We start from the raw sequence: 26,463 nt of genomic DNA, 5'->3' as shown, positions 1-26,463 counted from the left end.
GCCAGCTGTTTCTTAGCTTCCCGAAGAGCTGGGAGCAAGATGCTTTGGGTCCACTCTCCGTCTTTGGAAACAAGGCAGCCCTTTGGGCCTGGCAGCTCTAGGGCAATGGAGCACACCCAGAGCAGAAGTTCTACTTCAGCCAGATCAGGCCTGCCAGGAAACTGCGTTTCACAGGCCTTGGTAGGAGATGTTCCCGGTAGGCTGTAAGAGCACTGGGCAACGCCAGATGTTTCTTAGCTTCCCGAAGAGCTGGAAGCAAGATGCTTTGGTGCCACTCTCTCACTTTGGAATCAAGGCAGCCCTTTGGGGCAGGTAGCTCTAGGCCAGTGGAGCACACCCAGAGCAGAAGTTCTACTTCGGCCAGTTCAGGCCACCAACAAACTGCGTTTCACAGGCCTTGGTAAGAGATGTTCCCGGTAGGCTGTAAGATCACTGGGCAACGCCAGATGCTTCTTAGCTTCCCGAAGAGCTGGAAGCAAGATGCTTTGGGGCCTCTCATCCCCTTTGCAAACAAGGCGGCCCTTTGGGCCAGGCAGCTCTAGGCCAATGGAGCACACCCAGAGCAGAAGTTCCACTTCAGCTAGATCAGGCCACCAACAAAGTGCGTTTCACAGGCCTTGGTAAGAGATTTTCTCGTAGGCTGTAAGAGCACTGGGCAGAGCCAGTTGTTTCTTAGCTTCCCAAAGAGCTGGAAGCAAGATGCTTTGGGGGCTCCCTGCCCCTTTGCCAACAAGGCCGACCTTTGGGCCTTTCAGCTCTAGGCCAATGGAGCACACCCAGAGCAGAAGTTCTACCTCAGCCAGATAAGGCCTGCCAAGAAACTGCGTTTCAAAGGCTTTGGTAAGAGATGTTGCCGGTACTCTGTTAGAGCACTGGGCAGAGACAGTTGTTTCTTAGCTTCCCAAAGAGCTGGAAGCAAGATGCTTTGGGGCCTCTCTGCCCCTTTGCAAACAAGGCATCCCTTTGGGCCTTTCAGCTCTAGGCCAATGGAGCACACCCAGAGCAGAAGTCCTACTTCAGCCAGATCAGGCCTGCCAAGGAACTGCGTTTCAGAGGCCTTTGTATGTGACGTTCCCGGTAGGCTGTGAGAGCACGGTGCAGAGCCAGTTGTTTCCTTGTTTCCCAAACAGCTGGAAGCAAGACGCTTTGGGGCCTCTCTGCCCCTTTGGAAACAAGGCAGCACGTTGGGTCTGGCAGCTCTAGGGCAATGGAGCACAACCAGAGCAGAAGTTCTACTTCTTCCAGATCAGGCCTGCCTAGACAGTGCGTTTCACAGGCCTTGATAAGAGATGTTCTCTTAGGCTATAAGAGCACAGGGCACAGCCAGTTGTTTCTTAGCTTCCCAAGAGGTGGAAGCAAGATGCTTTGGGGCCTCTCTCCCCCTTTGGAAACAAGGCAGCCCTTTTGGCCTTTCATCTCTAGGGCAATGGAGCACACCCAGAGCAGAAGTTCTACCTCAGCCAGATCAGGCCTGCCAAGAAACTGCTTTTCACAGGCCTTCGTAAGAGGTGTTCCCGGAAGGCTGTAAGAGTACCTGGCAGAGCGAGTTGTTTCTTAGCTTCAAAAACAGCTGGAAGCAACATGATTTGGGGCCTCTCTCCCCCTTTGGAAACAAAGCAGCCTTTGTGCCTGGCAGCTCTAGGCCAAAGTAGCACACCCAGAGCACAAGTTCTACCTCAGCCAGATAAGGCCTGTCAAGAAGCTGCGTTTCACAGGCCTTTGTATGTGACGTTCCCGGTTGGCTTTGAGAGCACTGTGCAGAGCCAGTTGTTTCAGCTTCCCAGAGAGCAGGAAGCAAGATGCTTTGGGGCCTCTCTCACACTTTGGAAATAAAGGCAGCCCTTTGGGCCTGGCAGCCCTAGGCCAATGGAGTACACCCAGAGCAGAAGTTCTACCTCAGCCAGATCAGGCCTTCCAAGAAACTGCGTCTCACAGGCCTTTCTCTGTCACGTTGCCGGTAGGCTGTGAGAGCACTGTGCAGAGCCAGTTGTTTTTTAGCTTCCCAAAGTGCTGGAGGCAAGATGCTTTGGGGCCTCTCTCCCCCTTTGGAAACAAGGCGGCCCTTAGGTCCTGGTAGCTCTAGGCCTATGTAGCACAACCAGAACAGAAGTTCTACTTCAGCCAGGTCAGGCCTGCCAAGAAACTGCGTTTCACAGGCCTTTCCAAGACATGTTCTCTTAGGCTGTAAGAGCACTGGGCAGAGCCAGCTGTTTCTTAGCTTCCCGAAGAGCTGGGAGCAAGATGCTTTGGGTCCACTCTCCGTCTTTGGAAACAAGGCAGCCCTTTGGGCCTGGCAGCTCTAGGGCAATGGAGCACACCCAGAGCAGAAGTTCTACTTCAGCCAGATCAGGCCTGCCAGGAAACTGCGTTTCACAGGCCTTGGTAGGAGATGTTCCCGGTAGGCTGTAAGAGCACTGGGCAACGCCAGATGTTTCTTAGCTTCCCGAAGAGCTGGAAGCAAGATGCTTTGGTGCCACTCTCTCACTTTGGAATCAAGGCAGCCCTTTGGGGCAGGTAGCTCTAGGCCAGTGGAGCACACCCAGAGCAGAAGTTCTACTTCGGCCAGTTCAGGCCACCAACAAACTGCGTTTCACAGGCCTTGGTAAGAGATGTTCCCGGTAGGCTGTAAGATCACTGGGCAACGCCAGATGCTTCTTAGCTTCCCGAAGAGCTGGAAGCAAGATGCTTTGGGGCCTCTCATCCCCTTTGCAAACAAGGCGGCCCTTTGGGCCAGGCAGCTCTAGGCCAATGGAGCACACCCAGAGCAGAAGTTCCACTTCAGCTAGATCAGGCCACCAACAAAGTGCGTTTCACAGGCCTTGGTAAGAGATTTTCTCGTAGGCTGTAAGAGCACTGGGCAGAGCCAGTTGTTTCTTAGCTTCCCAAAGAGCTGGAAGCAAGATGCTTTGGGGGCTCCCTGCCCCTTTGCCAACAAGGCCGACCTTTGGGCCTTTCAGCTCTAGGCCAATGGAGCACACCCAGAGCAGAAGTTCTACCTCAGCCAGATAAGGCCTGCCAAGAAACTGCGTTTCAAAGGCTTTGGTAAGAGATGTTGCCGGTACTCTGTTAGAGCACTGGGCAGAGACAGTTGTTTCTTAGCTTCCCAAAGAGCTGGAAGCAAGATGCTTTGGGGCCTCTCTGCCCCTTTGCAAACAAGGCATCCCTTTGGGCCTTTCAGCTCTAGGCCAATGGAGCACACCCAGAGCAGAAGTCCTACTTCAGCCAGATCAGGCCTGCCAAGGAACTGCGTTTCAGAGGCCTTTGTATGTGACGTTCCCGGTAGGCTGTGAGAGCACGGTGCAGAGCCAGTTGTTTCCTTGTTTCCCAAACAGCTGGAAGCAAGACGCTTTGGGGCCTCTCTGCCCCTTTGGAAACAAGGCAGCACGTTGGGTCTGGCAGCTCTAGGGCAATGGAGCACAACCAGAGCAGAAGTTCTACTTCTTCCAGATCAGGCCTGCCTAGACAGTGCGTTTCACAGGCCTTGATAAGAGATGTTCTCTTAGGCTATAAGAGCACTGGGCACAGCCAGTTGTTTCTTAGCTTCCCAAGAGGTGGAAGCAAGATGCTTTGGGGCCTCTCTCCCCCTTTGGAAACAAGGCAGCCCTTTTGGCCTTTCATCTCTAGGGCAATGGAGCACACCCAGAGCAGAAGTTCTACCTCAGCCAGATCAGGCCTGCCAAGAAACTGCTTTTCACAGGCCTTCGTAAGAGGTGTTCCCGGAAGGCTGTAAGAGTACCTGGCAGAGCGAGTTGTTTCTTAGCTTCAAAAACAGCTGGAAGCAACATGATTTGGGGCCTCTCTCCCCCTTTGGAAACAAAGCAGCCTTTGTGCCTGGCAGCTCTAGGCCAAAGTAGCACACCCAGAGCACAAGTTCTACCTCAGCCAGATAAGGCCTGTCAAGAAGCTGCGTTTCACAGGCCTTTGTATGTGACGTTCCCGGTTGGCTTTGAGAGCACTGTGCAGAGCCAGTTGTTTTAGCTTCCCAGAGAGCAGGAAGCAAGATGCTTTGGGGCCTCTCTCACACTTTGGAAATAAAGGCAGCCCTTTGGGCCTGGCAGCCCTAGGCCAATGGAGTACACCCAGAGCAGAAGTTCTACCTCAGCCAGATCAGGCCTTCCAAGAAACTGCGTCTCACAGGCCTTTCTCTGTCACGTTGCCGGTAGGCTGTGAGAGCACTGTGCAGAGCCAGTTGTTTTTTAGCTTCCCAAAGTGCTGGAGGCAAGATGCTTTGGGGCCTCTCTCCCCCTTTGGAAACAAGGCGGCCCTTAGGTCCTGGTAGCTCTAGGCCTATGTAGCACAACCAGAACAGAAGTTCTACTTCAGCCAGGTCAGGCCTGCCAAGAAACTGCGTTTCACAGGCCTTTCCAAGACATGTTCTCTTAGGCTGTAAGAGCACTGGGCAGAGCCAGCTGTTTCTTAGCTTCCCGAAGAGCTGGGAGCAAGATGCTTTGGGTCCACTCTCCGTCTTTGGAAACAAGGCAGCCCTTTGGGCCTGGCAGCTCTAGGGCAATGGAGCACACCCAGAGCAGAAGTTCTACTTCAGCCAGATCAGGCCTGCCAGGAAACTGCGTTTCACAGGCCTTGGTAGGAGATGTTCCCGGTAGGCTGTAAGAGCACTGGGCAACGCCAGATGTTTCTTAGCTTCCCGAAGAGCTGGAAGCAAGATGCTTTGGTGCCACTCTCTCACTTTGGAATCAAGGCAGCCCTTTGGGGCAGGTAGCTCTAGGCCAGTGGAGCACACCCAGAGCAGAAGTTCTACTTCGGCCAGTTCAGGCCACCAACAAACTGCGTTTCACAGGCCTTGGTAAGAGATGTTCCCGGTAGGCTGTAAGATCACTGGGCAACGCCAGATGCTTCTTAGCTTCCCGAAGAGCTGGAAGCAAGATGCTTTGGGGCCTCTCATCCCCTTTGCAAACAAGGCGGCCCTTTGGGCCAGGCAGCTCTAGGCCAATGGAGCACACCCAGAGCAGAAGTTCCACTTCAGCTAGATCAGGCCACCAACAAAGTGCGTTTCACAGGCCTTGGTAAGAGATTTTCTCGTAGGCTGTAAGAGCACTGGGCAGAGCCAGTTGTTTCTTAGCTTCCCAAAGAGCTGGAAGCAAGATGCTTTGGGGGCTCCCTGCCCCTTTGCCAACAAGGCCGACCTTTGGGCCTTTCAGCTCTAGGCCAATGGAGCACACCCAGAGCAGAAGTTCTACCTCAGCCAGATAAGGCCTGCCAAGAAACTGCGTTTCAAAGGCTTTGGTAAGAGATGTTGCCGGTACTCTGTTAGAGCACTGGGCAGAGACAGTTGTTTCTTAGCTTCCCAAAGAGCTGGAAGCAAGATGCTTTGGGGCCTCTCTGCCCCTTTGCAAACAAGGCATCCCTTTGGGCCTTTCAGCTCTAGGCCAATGGAGCACACCCAGAGCAGAAGTCCTACTTCAGCCAGATCAGGCCTGCCAAGGAACTGCGTTTCAGAGGCCTTTGTATGTGACGTTCCCGGTAGGCTGTGAGAGCACGGTGCAGAGCCAGTTGTTTCCTTGTTTCCCAAACAGCTGGAAGCAAGACGCTTTGGGGCCTCTCTGCCCCTTTGGAAACAAGGCAGCACGTTGGGTCTGGCAGCTCTAGGGCAATGGAGCACAACCAGAGCAGAAGTTCTACTTCTTCCAGATCAGGCCTGCCTAGACAGTGCGTTTCACAGGCCTTGATAAGAGATGTTCTCTTAGGCTATAAGAGCACTGGGCACAGCCAGTTGTTTCTTAGCTTCCCAAGAGGTGGAAGCAAGATGCTTTGGGGCCTCTCTCCCCCTTTGGAAACAAGGCAGCCCTTTTGGCCTTTCATCTCTAGGGCAATGGAGCACACCCAGAGCAGAAGTTCTACCTCAGCCAGATCAGGCCTGCCAAGAAACTGCTTTTCACAGGCCTTCGTAAGAGGTGTTCCCGGAAGGCTGTAAGAGTACCTGGCAGAGCGAGTTGTTTCTTAGCTTCAAAAACAGCTGGAAGCAACATGATTTGGGGCCTCTCTCCCCCTTTGGAAACAAAGCAGCCTTTGTGCCTGGCAGCTCTAGGCCAAAGTAGCACACCCAGAGCACAAGTTCTACCTCAGCCAGATAAGGCCTGTCAAGAAGCTGCGTTTCACAGGCCTTTGTATGTGACGTTCCCGGTTGGCTTTGAGAGCACTGTGCAGAGCCAGTTGTTTTAGCTTCCCAGAGAGCAGGAAGCAAGATGCTTTGGGGCCTCTCTCACACTTTGGAAATAAAGGCAGCCCTTTGGGCCTGGCAGCCCTAGGCCAATGGAGTACACCCAGAGCAGAAGTTCTACCTCAGCCAGATCAGGCCTTCCAAGAAACTGCGTCTCACAGGCCTTTCTCTGTCACGTTGCCGGTAGGCTGTGAGAGCACTGTGCAGAGCCAGTTGTTTTTTAGCTTCCCAAAGTGCTGGAGGCAAGATGCTTTGGGGCCTCTCTCCCCCTTTGGAAACAAGGCGGCCCTTAGGTCCTGGTAGCTCTAGGCCTATGTAGCACAACCAGAACAGAAGTTCTACTTCAGCCAGGTCAGGCCTGCCAAGAAACTGCGTTTCACAGGCCTTTCCAAGACATGTTCTCTTAGGCTGTAAGAGCACTGGGCAGAGCCAGCTGTTTCTTAGCTTCCCGAAGAGCTGGGAGCAAGATGCTTTGGGTCCACTCTCCGTCTTTGGAAACAAGGCAGCCCTTTGGGCCTGGCAGCTCTAGGGCAATGGAGCACACCCAGAGCAGAAGTTCTACTTCAGCCAGATCAGGCCTGCCAGGAAACTGCGTTTCACAGGCCTTGGTAGGAGATGTTCCCGGTAGGCTGTAAGAGCACTGGGCAACGCCAGATGTTTCTTAGCTTCCCGAAGAGCTGGAAGCAAGATGCTTTGGTGCCACTCTCTCACTTTGGAATCAAGGCAGCCCTTTGGGGCAGGTAGCTCTAGGCCAGTGGAGCACACCCAGAGCAGAAGTTCTACTTCGGCCAGTTCAGGCCACCAACAAACTGCGTTTCACAGGCCTTGGTAAGAGATGTTCCCGGTAGGCTGTAAGATCACTGGGCAACGCCAGATGCTTCTTAGCTTCCCGAAGAGCTGGAAGCAAGATGCTTTGGGGCCTCTCATCCCCTTTGCAAACAAGGCGGCCCTTTGGGCCAGGCAGCTCTAGGCCAATGGAGCACACCCAGAGCAGAAGTTCCACTTCAGCTAGATCAGGCCACCAACAAAGTGCGTTTCACAGGCCTTGGTAAGAGATTTTCTCGTAGGCTGTAAGAGCACTGGGCAGAGCCAGTTGTTTCTTAGCTTCCCAAAGAGCTGGAAGCAAGATGCTTTGGGGGCTCCCTGCCCCTTTGCCAACAAGGCCGACCTTTGGGCCTTTCAGCTCTAGGCCAATGGAGCACACCCAGAGCAGAAGTTCTACCTCAGCCAGATAAGGCCTGCCAAGAAACTGCGTTTCAAAGGCTTTGGTAAGAGATGTTGCCGGTACTCTGTTAGAGCACTGGGCAGAGACAGTTGTTTCTTAGCTTCCCAAAGAGCTGGAAGCAAGATGCTTTGGGGCCTCTCTGCCCCTTTGCAAACAAGGCATCCCTTTGGGCCTTTCAGCTCTAGGCCAATGGAGCACACCCAGAGCAGAAGTCCTACTTCAGCCAGATCAGGCCTGCCAAGGAACTGCGTTTCAGAGGCCTTTGTATGTGACGTTCCCGGTAGGCTGTGAGAGCACGGTGCAGAGCCAGTTGTTTCCTTGTTTCCCAAACAGCTGGAAGCAAGACGCTTTGGGGCCTCTCTGCCCCTTTGGAAACAAGGCAGCACGTTGGGTCTGGCAGCTCTAGGGCAATGGAGCACAACCAGAGCAGAAGTTCTACTTCTTCCAGATCAGGCCTGCCTAGACAGTGCGTTTCACAGGCCTTGATAAGAGATGTTCTCTTAGGCTATAAGAGCACTGGGCACAGCCAGTTGTTTCTTAGCTTCCCAAGAGGTGGAAGCAAGATGCTTTGGGGCCTCTCTCCCCCTTTGGAAACAAGGCAGCCCTTTTGGCCTTTCATCTCTAGGGCAATGGAGCACACCCAGAGCAGAAGTTCTACCTCAGCCAGATCAGGCCTGCCAAGAAACTGCTTTTCACAGGCCTTCGTAAGAGGTGTTCCCGGAAGGCTGTAAGAGTACCTGGCAGAGCGAGTTGTTTCTTAGCTTCAAAAACAGCTGGAAGCAACATGATTTGGGGCCTCTCTCCCCCTTTGGAAACAAAGCAGCCTTTGTGCCTGGCAGCTCTAGGCCAAAGTAGCACACCCAGAGCACAAGTTCTACCTCAGCCAGATAAGGCCTGTCAAGAAGCTGCGTTTCACAGGCCTTTGTATGTGACGTTCCCGGTTGGCTTTGAGAGCACTGTGCAGAGCCAGTTGTTTTAGCTTCCCAGAGAGCAGGAAGCAAGATGCTTTGGGGCCTCTCTCACACTTTGGAAATAAAGGCAGCCCTTTGGGCCTGGCAGCCCTAGGCCAATGGAGTACACCCAGAGCAGAAGTTCTACCTCAGCCAGATCAGGCCTTCCAAGAAACTGCGTCTCACAGGCCTTTCTCTGTCACGTTGCCGGTAGGCTGTGAGAGCACTGTGCAGAGCCAGTTGTTTTTTAGCTTCCCAAAGTGCTGGAGGCAAGATGCTTTGGGGCCTCTCTCCCCCTTTGGAAAGAAGGCAGCCCTTAGGTCCTGGTAGCTCTAGGCCTATGTAGCACAACCAGAACAGAAGTTCTACTTCAGCCAGGTCAGGCCTGCCAAGAAACTGCGTTTCACAGGCCTTTCCAAGACATGTTCTCTTAGGCTGTAAGAGCACTGGGCAGAGCCAGCTGTTTCTTAGCTTCCCGAAGAGCTGGGAGCAAGATGCTTTGGGTCCACTCTCCGTCTTTGGAAACAAGGCAGCCCTTTGGGCCTGGCAGCTCTAGGGCAATGGAGCACACCCAGAGCAGAAGTTCTACTTCAGCCAGATCAGGCCTGCCAGGAAACTGCGTTTCACAGGCCTTGGTAGGAGATGTTCCCGGTAGGCTGTAAGAGCACTGGGCAACGCCAGATGTTTCTTAGCTTCCCGAAGAGCTGGAAGCAAGATGCTTTGGTGCCACTCTCTCACTTTGGAATCAAGGCAGCCCTTTGGGGCAGGTAGCTCTAGGCCAGTGGAGCACACCCAGAGCAGAAGTTCTACTTCGGCCAGTTCAGGCCACCAACAAACTGCGTTTCACAGGCCTTGGTAAGAGATGTTCCCGGTAGGCTGTAAGATCACTGGGCAACGCCAGATGCTTCTTAGCTTCCCGAAGAGCTGGAAGCAAGATGCTTTGGGGCCTCTCATCCCCTTTGCAAACAAGGCGGCCCTTTGGGCCAGGCAGCTCTAGGCCAATGCAGCACACCCAGAGCAGAAGTTCTACTTCAGCTAGATCAGGCCACCAACAAAGTGCATTTCACAGGCCTTGGTAAGAGATTGTCTCTTAGGCTGTAAGAGCACTGGGCAGAGCCAGTTGTTTCTTAGCTTCCCAAAGAGCTGGAAGCAAGATGCTTTGGGGGCTCCCTGCCCCTTTGCCAACAAGGCCGACCTTTGGGCCTTTCAGCTCTAGGCCAATGGAGCACACCCAGAGCAGAAGTTCTACCTCAGCCAGATAAGGCCTGCCAAGAAACTGCGTTTCAAAGGCTTTGGTAAGAGATGTTGCCGGTACTCTGTTAGAGCACTGGGCAGAGACAGTTGTTTCTTAGCTTCCCAAAGAGCTGGAAGCAAGATGCTTTGGGGCCTCTCTGCCCCTTTGCAAACAAGGCATCCCTTTGGGCCTTTCAGCTCTAGGCCAATGGAGCACACCCAGAGCAGAAGTCCTACTTCAGCCAGATCAGGCCTGCCAAGGAACTGCGTTTCAGAGGCCTTTGTATGTGACGTTCCCGGTAGGCTGTGAGAGCACGGTGCAGAGCCAGTTGTTTCCTTGTTTCCCAAACAGCTGGAAGCAAGACGCTTTGGGGCCTCTCTGCCCCTTTGGAAACAAGGCAGCACGTTGGGTCTGGCAGCTCTAGGGCAATGGAGCACAACCAGAGCAGAAGTTCTACTTCTTCCAGATCAGGCCTGCCTAGACAGTGCGTTTCACAGGCCTTGATAAGAGATGTTCTCTTAGGCTATAAGAGCACTGGGCACAGCCAGTTGTTTCTTAGCTTCCCAAGAGGTGGAAGCAAGATGCTTTGGGGCCTCTCTCCCCCTTTGGAAACAAGGCAGCCCTTTTGGCCTTTCATCTCTAGGGCAATGGAGCACACCCAGAGCAGAAGTTCTACCTCAGCCAGATCAGGCCTGCCAAGAAACTGCTTTTCACAGGCCTTCGTAAGAGGTGTTCCCGGAAGGCTGTAAGAGTACCTGGCAGAGCGAGTTGTTTCTTAGCTTCAAAAACAGCTGGAAGCAACATGATTTGGGGCCTCTCTCCCCCTTTGGAAACAAAGCAGCCTTTGTGCCTGGCAGCTCTAGGCCAAAGTAGCACACCCAGAGCACAAGTTCTACCTCAGCCAGATAAGGCCTGTCAAGAAGCTGCGTTTCACAGGCCTTTGTATGTGACGTTCCCGGTTGGCTTTGAGAGCACTGTGCAGAGCCAGTTGTTTTAGCTTCCCAGAGAGCAGGAAGCAAGATGCTTTGGGGCCTCTCTCACACTTTGGAAATAAAGGCAGCCCTTTGGGCCTGGCAGCCCTAGGCCAATGGAGTACACCCAGAGCAGAAGTTCTACCTCAGCCAGATCAGGCCTTCCAAGAAACTGCGTCTCACAGGCCTTTCTCTGTCACGTTGCCGGTAGGCTGTGAGAGCACTGTGCAGAGCCAGTTGTTTTTTAGCTTCCCAAAGTGCTGGAGGCAAGATGCTTTGGGGCCTCTCTCCCCCTTTGGAAACAAGGCAGCCCTTAGGTCCTGGTAGCTCTAGGCCTATGTAGCACAACCAGAACAGAAGTTCTACTTCAGCCAGGTCAGGCCTGCCAAGAAACTGCGTTTCACAGGCCTTTCCAAGACATGTTCTCTTAGGCTGTAAGAGCACTGGGCAGAGCCAGCTGTTTCTTAGCTTCCCGAAGAGCTGGGAGCAAGATGCTTTGGGTCCACTCTCCGTCTTTGGAAACAAGGCAGCCCTTTGGGCCTGGCAGCTCTAGGGCAATGGAGCACACCCAGAGCAGAAGTTCTACTTCAGCCAGATCAGGCCTGCCAGGAAACTGCGTTTCACAGGCCTTGGTAAGAGATGTTCCCGGTAGGCTGTAAGAGCACTGGGCAACGCCAGATGTTTCTTAGCTTCCCGAAGAGCTGGAAGCAAGATGCTTTGGTGCCACTCTCTCACTTTGGAATCAAGGCAGCCCTTTGGGGCAGGTAGCTCTAGGCCAGTGGAGCACACCCAGAGCAGAAGTTCTACTTCGGCCAGTTCAGGCCACCAACAAACTGCGTTTCACAGGCCTTGGTAAGAGATGTTCCCGGTAGGCTGTAAGATCACTGGGCAACGCCAGATGCTTCTTAGCTTCCCGAAGAGCTGGAAGCAAGATGCTTTGGGGCCTCTCATCCCCTTTGCAAACAAGGCGGCCCTTTGGGCCAGGCAGCTCTAGGCCAATGGAGCACACCCAGAGCAGAAGTTCCACTTCAGCTAGATCAGGCCACCAACAAAGTGCGTTTCACAGGCCTTGGTAAGAGATTTTCTCGTAGGCTGTAAGAGCACTGGGCAGAGCCAGTTGTTTCTTAGCTTCCCAAAGAGCTGGAAGCAAGATGCTTTGGGGGCTCCCTGCCCCTTTGCCAACAAGGCCGACCTTTGGGCCTTTCAGCTCTAGGCCAATGGAGCACACCCAGAGCAGAAGTTCTACCTCAGCCAGATAAGGCCTGCCAAGAAACTGCGTTTCAAAGGCTTTGGTAAGAGATGTTGCCGGTACTCTGTTAGAGCACTGGGCAGAGACAGTTGTTTCTTAGCTTCCCAAAGAGCTGGAAGCAAGATGCTTTGGGGCCTCTCTGCCCCTTTGCAAACAAGGCATCCCTTTGGGCCTTTCAGCTCTAGGCCAATGGAGCACACCCAGAGCAGAAGTCCTACTTCAGCCAGATCAGGCCTGCCAAGGAACTGCGTTTCAGAGGCCTTTGTATGTGACGTTCCCGGTAGGCTGTGAGAGCACGGTGCAGAGCCAGTTGTTTCCTTGTTTCCCAAACAGCTGGAAGCAAGACGCTTTGGGGCCTCTCTGCCCCTTTGGAAACAAGGCAGCACGTTGGGTCTGGCAGCTCTAGGGCAATGGAGCACAACCAGAGCAGAAGTTCTACTTCTTCCAGATCAGGCCTGCCTAGACAGTGCGTTTCACAGGCCTTGATAAGAGATGTTCTCTTAGGCTATAAGAGCACTGGGCACAGCCAGTTGTTTCTTAGCTTCCCAAGAGGTGGAAGCAAGATGCTTTGGGGCCTCTCTCCCCCTTTGGAAACAAGGCAGCCCTTTTGGCCTTTCATCTCTAGGGCAATGGAGCACACCCAGAGCAGAAGTTCTACCTCAGCCAGATCAGGCCTGCCAAGAAACTGCTTTTCACAGGCCTTCGTAAGAGGTGTTCCCGGAAGGCTGTAAGAGTACCTGGCAGAGCGAGTTGTTTCTTAGCTTCAAAAACAGCTGGAAGCAACATGATTTGGGGCCTCTCTCCCCCTTTGGAAACAAAGCAGCCTTTGTGCCTGGCAGCTCTAGGCCAAAGTAGCACACCCAGAGCACAAGTTCTACCTCAGCCAGATAAGGCCTGTCAAGAAGCTGCGTTTCACAGGCCTTTGTATGTGACGTTCCCGGTTGGCTTTGAGAGCACTGTGCAGAGCCAGTTGTTTTAGCTTCCCAGAGAGCAGGAAGCAAGATGCTTTGGGGCCTCTCTCACACTTTGGAAATAAAGGCAGCCCTTTGGGCCTGGCAGCCCTAGGCCAATGGAGTACACCCAGAGCAGAAGTTCTACCTCAGCCAGATCAGGCCTTCCAAGAAACTGCGTCTCACAGGCCTTTCTCTGTCACGTTGCCGGTAGGCTGTGAGAGCACTGTGCAGAGCCAGTTGTTTTTTAGCTTCCCAAAGTGCTGGAGGCAAGATGCTTTGGGGCCTCTCTACCCCTTTGGAAACAAGGCGGCCCTTAGGTCCTGGTAGCTCTAGGCCTATGTAGCACAACCAGAACAGAAGTTCTACTTCAGCCAGGTCAGGCCTGCCAAGAAACTGCGTTTCACAGGCCTTTCCAAGACATGTTCTCTTAGGCTGTAAGAGCACTGGGCAGAGCCAGCTGTTTCTTAGCTTCCCGAAGAGCTGGGAGCAAGATGCTTTGGGTCCACTCTCCGTCTTTGGAAACAAGGCAGCCCTTTGGGCCTGGCAGCTCTAGGGCAATGGAGCACACCCAGAGCAGAAGTTCTACTTCAGCCAGATCAGGCCTGCCAGGAAACTGCGTTTCACAGGCCTTGGTAGGAGATGTTCCCGGTAGGCTGTAAGAGCACTGGGCAACGCCAGATGTTTCTTAGCTTCCCGAAGAGCTGGAAGCAAGATGCTTTGGTGCCACTCTCTCACTTTGGAATCAAGGCAGCCCTTTGGGGCAGGTAGCTCTAGGCCAGTGGAGCACACCCAGAGCAGAAGTTCTACTTCGGCCAGTTCAGGCCACCAACAAACTGCGTTTCACAGGCCTTGGTAAGAGATGTTCCCGGTAGGCTGTAAGATCACTGGGCAACGCCAGATGCTTCTTAGCTTCCCGAAGAGCTGGAAGCAAGATGCTTTGGGGCCTCTCATCCCCTTTGCAAACAAGGCGGCCCTTTGGGCCAGGCAGCTCTAGGCCAATGGAGCACACCCAGAGCAGAAGTTCCACTTCAGCTAGATCAGGCCACCAACAAAGTGCGTTTCACAGGCCTTGGTAAGAGATTTTCTCGTAGGCTGTAAGAGCACTGGGCAGAGCCAGTTGTTTCTTAGCTTCCCAAAGAGCTGGAAGCAAGATGCTTTGGGGGCTCCCTGCCCCTTTGCCAACAAGGCCGACCTTTGGGCCTTTCAGCTCTAGGCCAATGGAGCACACCCAGAGCAGAAGTTCTACCTCAGCCAGATAAGGCCTACCAAGAAACTGCGTTTCAAAGGCTTTGGTAAGAGATGTTGCCGGTACTCTGTTAGAGCACTGGGCAGAGACAGTTGTTTCTTAGCTTCCCAAAGAGCTGGAAGCAAGATGCTTTGGGGCCTCTCTGCCCCTTTGCAAACAAGGCATCCCTTTGGGCCTTTCAGCTCTAGGCCAATGGAGCACACCCAGAGCAGAAGTCCTACTTCAGCCAGATCAGGCCTGCCAAGGAACTGCGTTTCAGAGGCCTTTGTATGTGACGTTCCCGGTAGGCTGTGAGAGCACGGTGCAGAGCCAGTTGTTTCCTTGTTTCCCAAACAGCTGGAAGCAAGACGCTTTGGGGCCTCTCTGCCCCTTTGGAAACAAGGCAGCACGTTGGGTCTGGCAGCTCTAGGGCAATGGAGCACAACCAGAGCAGAAGTTCTACTTCTTCCAGATCAGGCCTGCCTAGACAGTGCGTTTCACAGGCCTTGATAAGAGATGTTCTCTTAGGCTATAAGAGCACTGGGCACAGCCAGTTGTTTCTTAGCTTCCCAAGAGGTGGAAGCAAGATGCTTTGGGGCCTCTCTCCCCCTTTGGAAACAAGGCAGCCCTTTTGGCCTTTCATCTCTAGGGCAATGGAGCACACCCAGAGCAGAAGTTCTACCTCAGCCAGATCAGGCCTGCCAAGAAACTGCTTTTCACAGGCCTTCGTAAGAGGTGTTCCCGGAAGGCTGTAAGAGTACCTGGCAGAGCGAGTTGTTTCTTAGCTTCAAAAACAGCTGGAAGCAACATGATTTGGGGCCTCTCTCCCCCTTTGGAAACAAAGCAGCCTTTGTGCCTGGCAGCTCTAGGCCAAAGTAGCACACCCAGAGCACAAGTTCTACCTCAGCCAGATAAGGCCTGTCAAGAAGCTGCGTTTCACAGGCCTTTGTATGTGACGTTCCCGGTTGGCTTTGAGAGCACTGTGCAGAGCCAGTTGTTTTAGCTTCCCAGAGAGCAGGAAGCAAGATGCTTTGGGGCCTCTCTCAGACTTTGGAAATAAAGGCAGCCCTTTGGGCCTGGCAGCCCTAGGCCAATGGAGTACACCCAGAGCAGAAGTTCTACCTCAGCCAGATCAGGCCTTCCAAGAAACTGCGTCTCACAGGCCTTTCTCTGTCACGTTGCCGGTAGGCTGTGAGAGCACTGTGCAGAGCCAGTTGTTTTTTAGCTTCCCAAAGTGCTGGAGGCAAGATGCTTTGGGGCCTCTCTCCCCCTTTGGAAACAAGGCGGCCCTTAGGTCCTGGTAGCTCTAGGCCTATGTAGCACAACCAGAACAGAAGTTCTACTTCAGCCAGGTCAGGCCTGCCAAGAAACTGCGTTTCACAGGCCTTTCAAAGACATGTTCTCTTAGGCTGTAAGAGCACTGGGCAGAGCCAGCTGTTTCTTAGCTTCCCGAAGAGCTGGGAGCAAGATGCTTTGGGTCCACTCTCCGTCTTTGGAAACAAGGCAGACCTTTGGGCCTGGCAGCTCTAGGGCAATGGAGCACACCCAGAGCAGAAGTTCTACTTCAGCCAGATCAGGCCTGCCAGGAAACTGCGTTTCACAGGCCTTGGTAGGAGATGTTCCCGGTAGGCTGTAAGAGCACTGGGCAACGCCAGATGTTTCTTAGCTTCCCGAAGAGCTGGAAGCAAGATGCTTTGGTGCCACTCTCTCACTTTGGAATCAAGGCAGCCCTTTGGGGCAGGTAGCTCTAGGCCAGTGGAGCACACCCAGAGCAGAAGTTCTACTTCGGCCAGTTCAGGCCACCAACAAACTGCGTTTCACAGGCCTTGGTAAGAGATGTTCCCGGTAGGCTGTAAGATCACTGGGCAACGCCAGATGCTTCTTAGCTTCCCGAAGAGCTGGAAGCAAGATGCTTTGGGGCCTCTCATCCCCTTTGCAAACAAGGCGGCCCTTTGGGCCAGGCAGCTCTAGGCCAATGGAGCACACCCAGAGCAGATGTTCTACTTCAGCTAGATCAGGCCACCAACAAAGTGCGTTTCACGGGCCTTGGTAAGAGATTTTCTCGTAGGCTGTAAGAGCACTGGGCAGAGCCAGTTGTTTCTTAGCTTCCCAAAGAGCTGGAAGCAAGATGCTTTGGGGGCTCCCTGCCCCTTTGCCAACAAGGCCGACCTTTGGGCCTTTCAGCTCTAGGCCAATGGAGCACACCCAGAGCAGAAGTTCTACCTCAGCCAGATAAGGCCTGCCAAGAAACTGCGTTTCAAAGGCTTTGGTAAGAGATGTTGCCGGTACTCTGTTAGAGCACTGGGCAGAGACAGTTGTTTCTTAGCTTCCCAAAGAGCTGGAAGCAAGATGCTTTGGGGCCTCTCTGCCCCTTTGCAAACAAGGCATCCCTTTGGGCCTTTCAGCTCTAGGCCAATGGAGCACACCCAGAGCAGAAGTCCTACTTCAGCCAGATCAGGCCTGCCAAGGAACTGCGTTTCAGAGGCCTTTGTATGTGACGTTCCCGGTAGGCTGTGAGAGCACGGTGCAGAGCCAGTTGTTTCCTTGTTTCCCAAACAGCTGGAAGCAAGACGCTTTGGGGCCTCTCTGCCCCTTTGGAAACAAGGCAGCACGTTGGGTCTGGCAGCTCTAGGGCAATGGAGCACAACCAGAGCAGAAGTTCTACTTCTTCCAGATCAGGCCTGCCTAGACAGTGCGTTTCACAGGCCTTGATAAGAGATGTTCTCTTAGGCTATAAGAGCACTGGGCACAGCCAGTTGTTTCTTAGCTTCCCAAGAGGTGGAAGCAAGATGCTTTGGGGCCTCTCTCCCCCTTTGGAAACAAGGCAGCCCTTTTGGCCTTTCATCTCTAGGGCAATGGAGCACACCCAGAGCAGAAGTTCTACCTCAGCCAGATCAGGCCTGCCAAGAAACTGCTTTTCACAGGCCTTCGTAAGAGGTGTTCCCGGAAGGCTGTAAGAGTACCTGGCAGAGCGAGTTGTTTCTTAGCTTCAAAAACAGCTGGAAGCAACATGATTTGGGGCCTCTCTCCCCCTTTGGAAACAAAGCAGCCTTTGTGCCTGGCAGCTCTAGGCCAAAGTAGCACACCCAGAGCACAAGTTCTACCTCAGCCAGATAAGGCCTGTCAAGAAGCTGCGTTTCACAGGCCTTTGTATGTGACGTTCCCGGTTGGCTTTGAGAGCACTGTGCAGAGCCAGTTGTTTCAGCTTCCCAGAGAGCAGGAAGCAAGATGCTTTGGGGCCTCTCTCACACTTTGGAAATAAAGGCAGCCCTTTGGGCCTGGCAGCCCTAGGCCAATGGAGTACACCCAGAGCAGAAGTTCTACCTCAGCCAGATCAGGCCTTCCAAGAAACTGCGTCTCACAGGCCTTTCTCTGTCACGTTGCCGGTAGGCTGTGAGAGCACTGTGCAGAGCCAGTTGTTTCTTAGCTTCCCAAAGATTTGGAAGCAAGATACTTTGGGGATTCTCAGCCCCTTTGGAAACAAGGCGGCCCTTTGGGCCTGGCAGCTCTAGGCCAAAGTAGCACGCCCAGAGCAGGAGTTCTACTTCAGCCAGATCAGGCCTGCCAAGAAACTGCGTTTCACAGGCCTTGGGAAGAGATGTTCCCGGTAGGCTGTAAGAGCACTGGGCAGAGCCAGTTGTTTCTTACCTTCCTGAAAAGCTGGAAGCAAGATGCTTGGGACCCCTCTGCCCGTTTGGGAACAAGGCAGCCTTTTGGGTCGGGAAGCTCTAGGCCAATGGAGCACACGCAGAGCAGGAGTTCTACTTCAGCCTGATCAGGCCTGCAAAGAAACAGCGTTTGACAGGCCTTGGTAAGAGATGTTCCCGGTAGGTGTAAGAGCACTGGGCAGAGCCAGTTGTTTCTTAGCTTCGCAAAGACCGGGAAGCAAGATGCTTTGGGCCTCTCTGCCCCTTGGAAACAGGGCAGCACTTTGGGCCTGGCAGCTCTAGGGCAATGGAGCACACCCAGAGCCGGAGTTCTACTTCAGCCCGATGAGGCCTGCCAAGAAACTGCGTTTCACAGGCCTTTCAAAGACATGTTCCTGGTAGGCTGTAAGAGCACGGGCCAGAGCGAGTTGGTTCTTAGCTTCCCAGAGAGCTGGAAGCAAGATGCTTTGGGGCCTCTCTGCCCCTTTGGAAACAAGGCAGCACCTTGGGCCTGGCAGCTCTAGGGCAATGGAGCACACCCAGAGCAGAAGTTCTACTTCAGCCAGATCAGGCCTGCCAGGAAACTGCGTTTCACAGGCCTTGGTAAGAGATGTTCCCGGTAGGCTGTAAGAGCACTGGGCAACGCCAGATGTTTCTTAGCTTCCCGAAGAGCTGGAAGCAAGATGCTTGGGTGCCACTCTCTCACTTTGGAATCAAGGCAGCCCTTTGGGGCAGGTAGCTCTAGGCCAGTGGAGCACACCCAGAGCAGAAGTTCTACTTCGGCCAGTTCAGGCCACCAACAAACTGCGTTTCACAGGCCTTGGTAAGAGATTTTCCCGGTAGGCTGTAAGAGCACTGGGCAACGCCAGATGTTTCTTAGCTTCCCGAGAGCTGGAAGCAAGATGCTTTGGGGCCTCTCATCCCCTTTGCAAACAAGGCGGCCCTTTGGGCCAGGCAGCTCTAGGCCAATGGAGCACACCCAGAGCAGAAGTTCTACTTCAGCTAGATCAGGCCACCAACAAAGTGCATTTCACAGGCCTTGGTAAGAGATTGTCTCTTAGGCTCTAAGAGCACTGGGCAGAGCCAGTTGTTTCTTAGCTTCCCAAAGAGCTGGAAGCAAGATGCTTTGGGGGCTCCCTGCCCCTTTGCCAACAAGGCCGACCTTTGGGCCTTTCAGCTCTAGGCCAATGGAGCACACCCAGAGCAGAAGTTCTACCTCAGCCAGATAAGGCCTGCCAAGAAACTGCGTTTCAAAGGCTTTGGTAAGAGATGTTGCCGGTACTCTGTTAGAGCACTGGGCAGAGACAGTTCTTTCTTAGCTTCCCAAAGAGCTGGAAGCAAGATGCTTTGGGGCCTCTCTGCCCCTTTGCAAACAAGGCATCCCTTTGGGCCTTTCAGCTCTAGGCCAATGGAGCACACCCAGAGCAGAAGTCCTACTTCAGCCAGATCAGGCCTGCCAAGGAACTGCGTTTCAGAGGCCTTTGTATGTGACGTTCCCGGTAGGCTGTGAGAGCACGGTGCAGAGCCAGTTGTTTCCTTGTTTCCCAAACAGCTGGAAGCAAGACGCTTTGGGGCCTCTCTGCCCCTTTGGAAACAAGGCAGCACGTTGGGTCTGGCAGCTCTAGGGCAATGGAGCACAACCAGAGCAGAAGTTCTACTTCTTCCAGATCAGGCCTGCCTAGACAGTGCGTTTCACAGGCCTTGATAAGAGATGTTCTCTTAGGCTATAAGAGCACTGGGCACAGCCAGTTGTTTCTTAGCTTCCCAAGAGGTGGAAGCAAGATGCTTTGGGGCCTCTCTCCCCCTTTGGAAACAAGGCAGCCCTTTTGGCCTTTCATCTCTAGGGCAATGGAGCACACCCAGAGCAGAAGTTCTACCTCAGCCAGATCAGGCCTGCCAAGAAACTGCTTTTCACAGGCCTTCGTAAGAGGTGTTCCCGGAAGGCTGTAAGAGTACCTGGCAGAGCGAGTTGTTTCTTAGCTTCAAAAACAGCTGGAAGCAACATGATTTGGGGCCTCTCTCCCCCTTTGGAAACAAAGCAGCCTTTGTGCCTGGCAGCTCTAGGCCAAAGTAGCACACCCAGAGCACAAGTTCTACCTCAGCCAGATAAGGCCTGTCAAGAAGCTGCGTTTCACCGGCCTTTGTATGTGACGTTCCCGGTTGGCTTTGAGAGCACTGTGCAGAGCCAGTTGTTTTAGCTTCCCAGAGAGCAGGAAGCAAGATGCTTTGGGGCCTCTCTCACACTTTGGAAATAAAGGCAGCCCTTTGGGCCTGGCAGCCCTAGGCCAATGGAGTACACCCAGAGCAGAAGTTCTACCTCAGCCAGATCAGGCCTTCCAAGAAACTGCGTCTCACAGGCCTTTCTCTGTCACGTTGCCGGTAGGCTGTGAGAGCACTGTGCAGAGCCAGTTGTTTTTTAGCTTCCCAAAGTGCTGGAGGCAAGATGCTTTGGGGCCTCTCTCCCCCTTTGGAAACAAGGCGGCCCTTAGGTCCTGGTAGCTCTAGGCCTATGTAGCACAACCAGAACAGAAGTTCTACTTCAGCCAGGTCAGGCCTTCCAAGAAACTGCGTTTCACAGGCCTTTCCAAGACATGTTCTCTTAGGCTGTAAGAGCACTGGGCAGAGCCAGCTGTTTCTTAGCTTCCCGAAGAGCTGGGAGCAAGATGCTTTGGGTCCACTCTCCGTCTTTGGAAACAAGGCAGCCCTTTGGGCCTGGCAGCTCTAGGGCAATGGAGCACACCCAGAGCAGAAGTTCTACTTCAGCCAGATCAGGCCTGCCAGGAAACTGCGTTTCACAGGCCTTGGTAGGAGATGTTCCCGGTAGGCTGTAAGAGCACTGGGCAACGCCAGATGTTTCTTAGCTTCCCGAAGAGCTGGAAGCAAGATGCTTTGGTGCCACTCTCTCACTTTGGAATCAAGGCAGCCCTTTGGGGCAGGTAGCTCTAGGCCAGTGGAGCACACCCAGAGCAGAAGTTCTACTTCGGCCAGTTCAGGCCACCAACAAACTGCGTTTCACAGGCCTTGGTAAGAGATGTTCCCGGTAGGCTGTAAGATCACTGGGCAACGCCAGATGCTTCTTAGCTTCCCGAAGAGCTGGAAGCAAGATGCTTTGGGGCCTCTCATCCCCTTTGCAAACAAGGCGGCCCTTTGGGCCAGGCAGCTCTAGGCCAATGGAGCACACCCAGAGCAGAAGTTCCACTTCAGCTAGATCAGGCCACCAACAAAGTGCGTTTCACAGGCCTTGGTAAGAGATTTTCTCGTAGGCTGTAAGAGCACTGGGCAGAGCCAGTTGTTTCTTAGCTTCCCAAAGAGCTGGAAGCAAGATGCTTTGGGGGCTCCCTGCCCCTTTGCCAACAAGGCCGACCTTTGGGCCTTTCAGCTCTAGGCCAATGGAGCACACCCAGAGCAGAAGTTCTACCTCAGCCAGATAAGGCCTGCCAAGAAACTGCGTTTCAAAGGCTTTGGTAAGAGATGTTGCCGGTACTCTGTTAGAGCACTGGGCAGAGACAGTTGTTTCTTAGCTTCCCAAAGAGCTGGAAGCAAGATGCTTTGGGGCCTCTCTGCCCCTTTGCAAACAAGGCATCCCTTTGGGCCTTTCAGCTCTAGGCCAATGGAGCACACCCAGAGCAGAAGTCCTACTTCAGCCAGATCAGGCCTGCCAAGGAACTGCGTTTCAGAGGCCTTTGTATGTGACGTTCCCGGTAGGCTGTGAGAGCACGGTGCAGAGCCAGTTGTTTCCTTGTTTCCCAAACAGCTGGAAGCAAGACGCTTTGGGGCCTCTCTGCCCCTTTGGAAACAAGGCAGCACGTTGGGTCTGGCAGCTCTAGGGCAATGGAGCACAACCAGAGCAGAAGTTCTACTTCTTCCAGATCAGGCCTGCCTAGACAGTGCGTTTCACAGGCCTTGATAAGAGATGTTCTCTTAGGCTATAAGAGCACTGGGCACAGCCAGTTGTTTCTTAGCTTCCCAAGAGGTGGAAGCAAGATGCTTTGGGGCCTCTCTCCCCCTTTGGAAACAAGGCAGCCCTTTTGGCCTTTCATCTCTAGGGCAATGGAGCACACCCAGAGCAGAAGTTCTACCTCAGCCAGATCAGGCCTGCCAAGAAACTGCTTTTCACAGGCCTTCGTAAGAGGTGTTCCCGGAAGGCTGTAAGAGTACCTGGCAGAGCGAGTTGTTTCTTAGCTTCAAAAACAGCTGGAAGCAACATGATTTGGGGCCTCTCTCCCCCTTTGGAAACAAAGCAGCCTTTGTGCCTGGCAGCTCTAGGCCAAAGTAGCACACCCAGAGCACAAGTTCTACCTCAGCCAGATAAGGCCTGTCAAGAAGCTGCGTTTCACAGGCCTTTGTATGTGACGTTCCCGGTTGGCTTTGAGAGCACTGTGCAGAGCCAGTTGTTTTAGCTTCCCAGAGAGCAGGAAGCAAGATGCTTTGGGGCCTCTCTCAGACTTTGGAAATAAAGGCAGCCCTTTGGGCCTGGCAGCCCTAGGCCAATGGAGTACACCCAGAGCAGAAGTTCTACCTCAGCCAGATCAGGCCTTCCAAGAAACTGCGTCTCACAGGCCTTTCTCTGTCACGTTGCCGGTAGGCTGTGAGAGCACTGTGCAGAGCCAGTTGTTTTTTAGCTTCCCAAAGTGCTGGAGGCAAGATGCTTTGGGGCCTCTCTCCCCCTTTGGAAACAAGGCGGCCCTTAGGTCCTGGTAGCTCTAGGCCTATGTAGCACAACCAGAACAGAAGTTCTACTTCAGCCAGGTCAGGCCTGCCAAGAAACTGCGTTTCACAGGCCTTTCAAAGACATGTTCTCTTAGGCTGTAAGAGCACTGGGCAGAGCCAGCTGTTTCTTAGCTTCCCGAAGAGCTGGGAGCAAGATGCTTTGGGTCCACTCTCCGTCTTTGGAAACAAGGCAGACCTTTGGGCCTGGCAGCTCTAGGGCAATGGAGCACACCCAGAGCAGAAGTTCTACTTCAGCCAGATCAGGCCTGCCAGGAAACTGCGTTTCACAGGCCTTGGTAGGAGATGTTCCCGGTAGGCTGTAAGAGCACTGGGCAACGCCAGATGTTTCTTAGCTTCCCGAAGAGCTGGAAGCAAGATGCTTTGGTGCCACTCTCTCACTTTGGAATCAAGGCAGCCCTTTGGGGCAGGTAGCTCTAGGCCAGTGGAGCACACCCAGAGCAGAAGTTCTACTTCGGCCAGTTCAGGCCACCAACAAACTGCGTTTCACAGGCCTTGGTAAGAGATGTTCCCGGTAGGCTGTAAGATCACTGGGCAACGCCAGATGCTTCTTAGCTTCCCGAAGAGCTGGAAGCAAGATGCTTTGGGGCCTCTCATCCCCTTTGCAAACAAGGCGGCCCTTTGGGCCAGGCAGCTCTAGGCCAATGGAGCACACCCAGAGCAGATGTTCTACTTCAGCTAGATCAGGCCACCAACAAAGTGCGTTTCACGGGCCTTGGTAAGAGATTTTCTCGTAGGCTGTAAGAGCACTGGGCAGAGCCAGTTGTTTCTTAGCTTCCCAAAGAGCTGGAAGCAAGATGCTTTGGGGGCTCCCTGCCCCTTTGCCAACAAGGCCGACCTTTGGGCCTTTCAGCTCTAGGCCAATGGAGCACACCCAGAGCAGAAGTTCTACCTCAGCCAGATAAGGCCTGCCAAGAAACTGCGTTTCAAAGGCTTTGGTAAGAGATGTTGCCGGTACTCTGTTAGAGCACTGGGCAGAGACAGTTGTTTCTTAGCTTCCCAAAGAGCTGGAAGCAAGATGCTTTGGGGCCTCTCTGCCCCTTTGCAAACAAGGCATCCCTTTGGGCCTTTCAGCTCTAGGCCAATGGAGCACACCCAGAGCAGAAGTCCTACTTCAGCCAGATCAGGCCTGCCAAGGAACTGCGTTTCAGAGGCCTTTGTATGTGACGTTCCCGGTAGGCTGTGAGAGCACGGTGCAGAGCCAGTTGTTTCCTTGTTTCCCAAACAGCTGGAAGCAAGACGCTTTGGGGCCTCTCTGCCCCTTTGGAAACAAGGCAGCACGTTGGGTCTGGCAGCTCTAGGGCAATGGAGCACAACCAGAGCAGAAGTTCTACTTCTTCCAGATCAGGCCTGCCTAGACAGTGCGTTTCACAGGCCTTGATAAGAGATGTTCTCTTAGGCTATAAGAGCACTGGGCACAGCCAGTTGTTTCTTAGCTTCCCAAGAGGTGGAAGCAAGATGCTTTGGGGCCTCTCTCCCCCTTTGGAAACAAGGCAGCCCTTTTGGCCTTTCATCTCTAGGGCAATGGAGCACACCCAGAGCAGAAGTTCTACCTCAGCCAGATCAGGCCTGCCAAGAAACTGCTTTTCACAGGCCTTCGTAAGAGGTGTTCCCGGAAGGCTGTAAGAGTACCTGGCAGAGCGAGTTGTTTCTTAGCTTCAAAAACAGCTGGAAGCAACATGATTTGGGGCCTCTCTCCCCCTTTGGAAACAAAGCAGCCTTTGTGCCTGGCAGCTCTAGGCCAAAGTAGCACACCCAGAGCACAAGTTCTACCTCAGCCAGATAAGGCCTGTCAAGAAGCTGCGTTTCACCGGCCTTTGTATGTGACGTTCCCGGTTGGCTTTGAGAGCACTGTGCAGAGCCAGTTGTTTTAGCTTCCCAGAGAGCAGGAAGCAAGATGCTTTGGGGCCTCTCTCACACTTTGGAAATAAAGGCAGCCCTTTGGGCCTGGCAGCCCTAGGCCAATGGAGTACACCCAGAGCAGAAGTTCTACCTCAGCCAGATCAGGCCTTCCAAGAAACTGCGTCTCACAGGCCTTTCTCTGTCACGTTGCCGGTAGGCTGTGAGAGCACTGTGCAGAGCCAGTTGTTTTTTAGCTTCCCAAAGTGCTGGAGGCAAGATGCTTTGGGGCCTCTCTCCCCCTTTGGGAACAAGGCGGCCCTTAGGTCCTGGTAGCTCTAGGCCTATGTAGCACAACCAGAACAGAAGTTCTACTTCAGCCAGGTCAGGCCTGCCAAGAAACTGCGTTTCACAGGCCTTTCAAAGACATGTTCTCTTAGGCTGTAAGAGCACTGGGCAGAGCCAGCTGTTTCTTAGCTTCCCGAAGAGCTGGGAGCAAGATGCTTTGGGTCCACTCTCCGTCTTTGGAAACAAGGCAGACCTTTGGGCCTGGCAGCTCTAGGGCAATGGAGCACACCCAGAGCAGAAGTTCTACTTCAGCCAGATCAGGCCTGCCAGGAAACTGCGTTTCACAGGCCTTGGTAGGAGATGTTCCCGGTAGGCTGTAAGAGCACTGGGCAACGCCAGATGTTTCTTAGCTTCCCGAAGAGCTGGAAGCAAGATGCTTTGGTGCCACTCTCTCACTTTGGAATCAAGGCAGCCCTTTGGGGCAGGTAGCTCTAGGCCAGTGGAGCACACCCAGAGCAGAAGTTCTACTTCGGCCAGTTCAGGCCACCAACAAACTGCGTTTCACAGGCCTTGGTAAGAGATGTTCCCGGTAGGCTGTAAGATCACTGGGCAACGCCAGATGCTTCTTAGCTTCCCGAAGAGCTGGAAGCAAGATGCTTTGGGGCCTCTCATCCCCTTTGCAAACAAGGCGGCCCTTTGGGCCAGGCAGCTCTAGGCCAATGGAGCACACCCAGAGCAGATGTTCTACTTCAGCTAGATCAGGCCACCAACAAAGTGCGTTTCACGGGCCTTGGTAAGAGATTTTCTCGTAGGCTGTAAGAGCACTGGGCAGAGCCAGTTGTTTCTTAGCTTCCCAAAGAGCTGGAAGCAAGATGCTTTGGGGGCTCCCTGCCCCTTTGCCAACAAGGCCGACCTTTGGGCCTTTCAGCTCTAGGCCAATGGAGCACACCCAGAGCAGAAGTTCTACCTCAGCCAGATAAGGCCTGCCAAGAAACTGCGTTTCAAAGGCTTTGGTAAGAGATGTTGCCGGTACTCTGTTAGAGCACTGGGCAGAGACAGTTGTTTCTTAGCTTCCCAAAGAGCTGGAAGCAAGATGCTTTGGGGCCTCTCTGCCCCTTTGGAAACAAGGCAGCACGTTGGGTCTGGCAGCTCTAGGGCAATGGAGCACAACCAGAGCAGAAGTTCTACTTCTTCCAGATCAGGCCTGCCTAGACAGTGCGTTTCACAGGCCTTGATAAGAGATGTTCTCTTAGGCTATAAGAGCACTGGGCACAGCCAGTTGTTTCTTAGCTTCCCAAGAGGTGGAAGCAAGATGCTTTGGGGCCTCTCTCCCCCTTTGGAAACAAGGCAGCCCTTTTGGCCTTTCATCTCTAGGGCAATGGAGCACACCCAGAGCAGAAGTTCTACCTCAGCCAGATCAGGCCTGCCAAGAAACTGCTTTTCACAGGCCTTCGTAAGAGGTGTTCCCGGAAGGCTGTAAGAGTACCTGGCAGAGCGAGTTGTTTCTTAGCTTCAAAAACAGCTGGAAGCAACATGATTTGGGGCCTCTCTCCCCCTTTGGAAACAAAGCAGCCTTTGTGCCTGGCAGCTCTAGGCCAAAGTAGCACACCCAGAGCACAAGTTCTACCTCAGCCAGATAAGGCCTGTCAAGAAGCTGCGTTTCACAGGCCTTTGTATGTGACGTTCCCGGTTGGCTTTGAGAGCACTGTGCAGAGCCAGTTGTTTTAGCTTCCCAGAGAGCAGGAAGCAAGATGCTTTGGGGCCTCTCTCACACTTTGGAAATAAAGGCAGCCCTTTGGGCCTGGCAGCCCTAGGCCAATGGAGTACACCCAGAGCAGAAGTTCTACCTCAGCCAGATCAGGCCTTCCAAGAAACTGCGTCTCACAGGCCTTTCTCTGTCACGTTGCCGGTAGGCTGTGAGAGCACTGTGCAGAGCCAGTTGTTTTTTAGCTTCCCAAAGTGCTGGAGGCAAGATG

The sequence above is a fragment of the Equus asinus genome, chromosome 10, assembly GCF_041296235.1.
Source record: "Equus asinus isolate D_3611 breed Donkey chromosome 10, EquAss-T2T_v2, whole genome shotgun sequence".
In the NCBI taxonomy this organism is placed as follows: Eukaryota; Metazoa; Chordata; class Mammalia; order Perissodactyla; family Equidae; genus Equus; species Equus asinus.
This window is presented reverse-complemented; position numbering follows the sequence as displayed.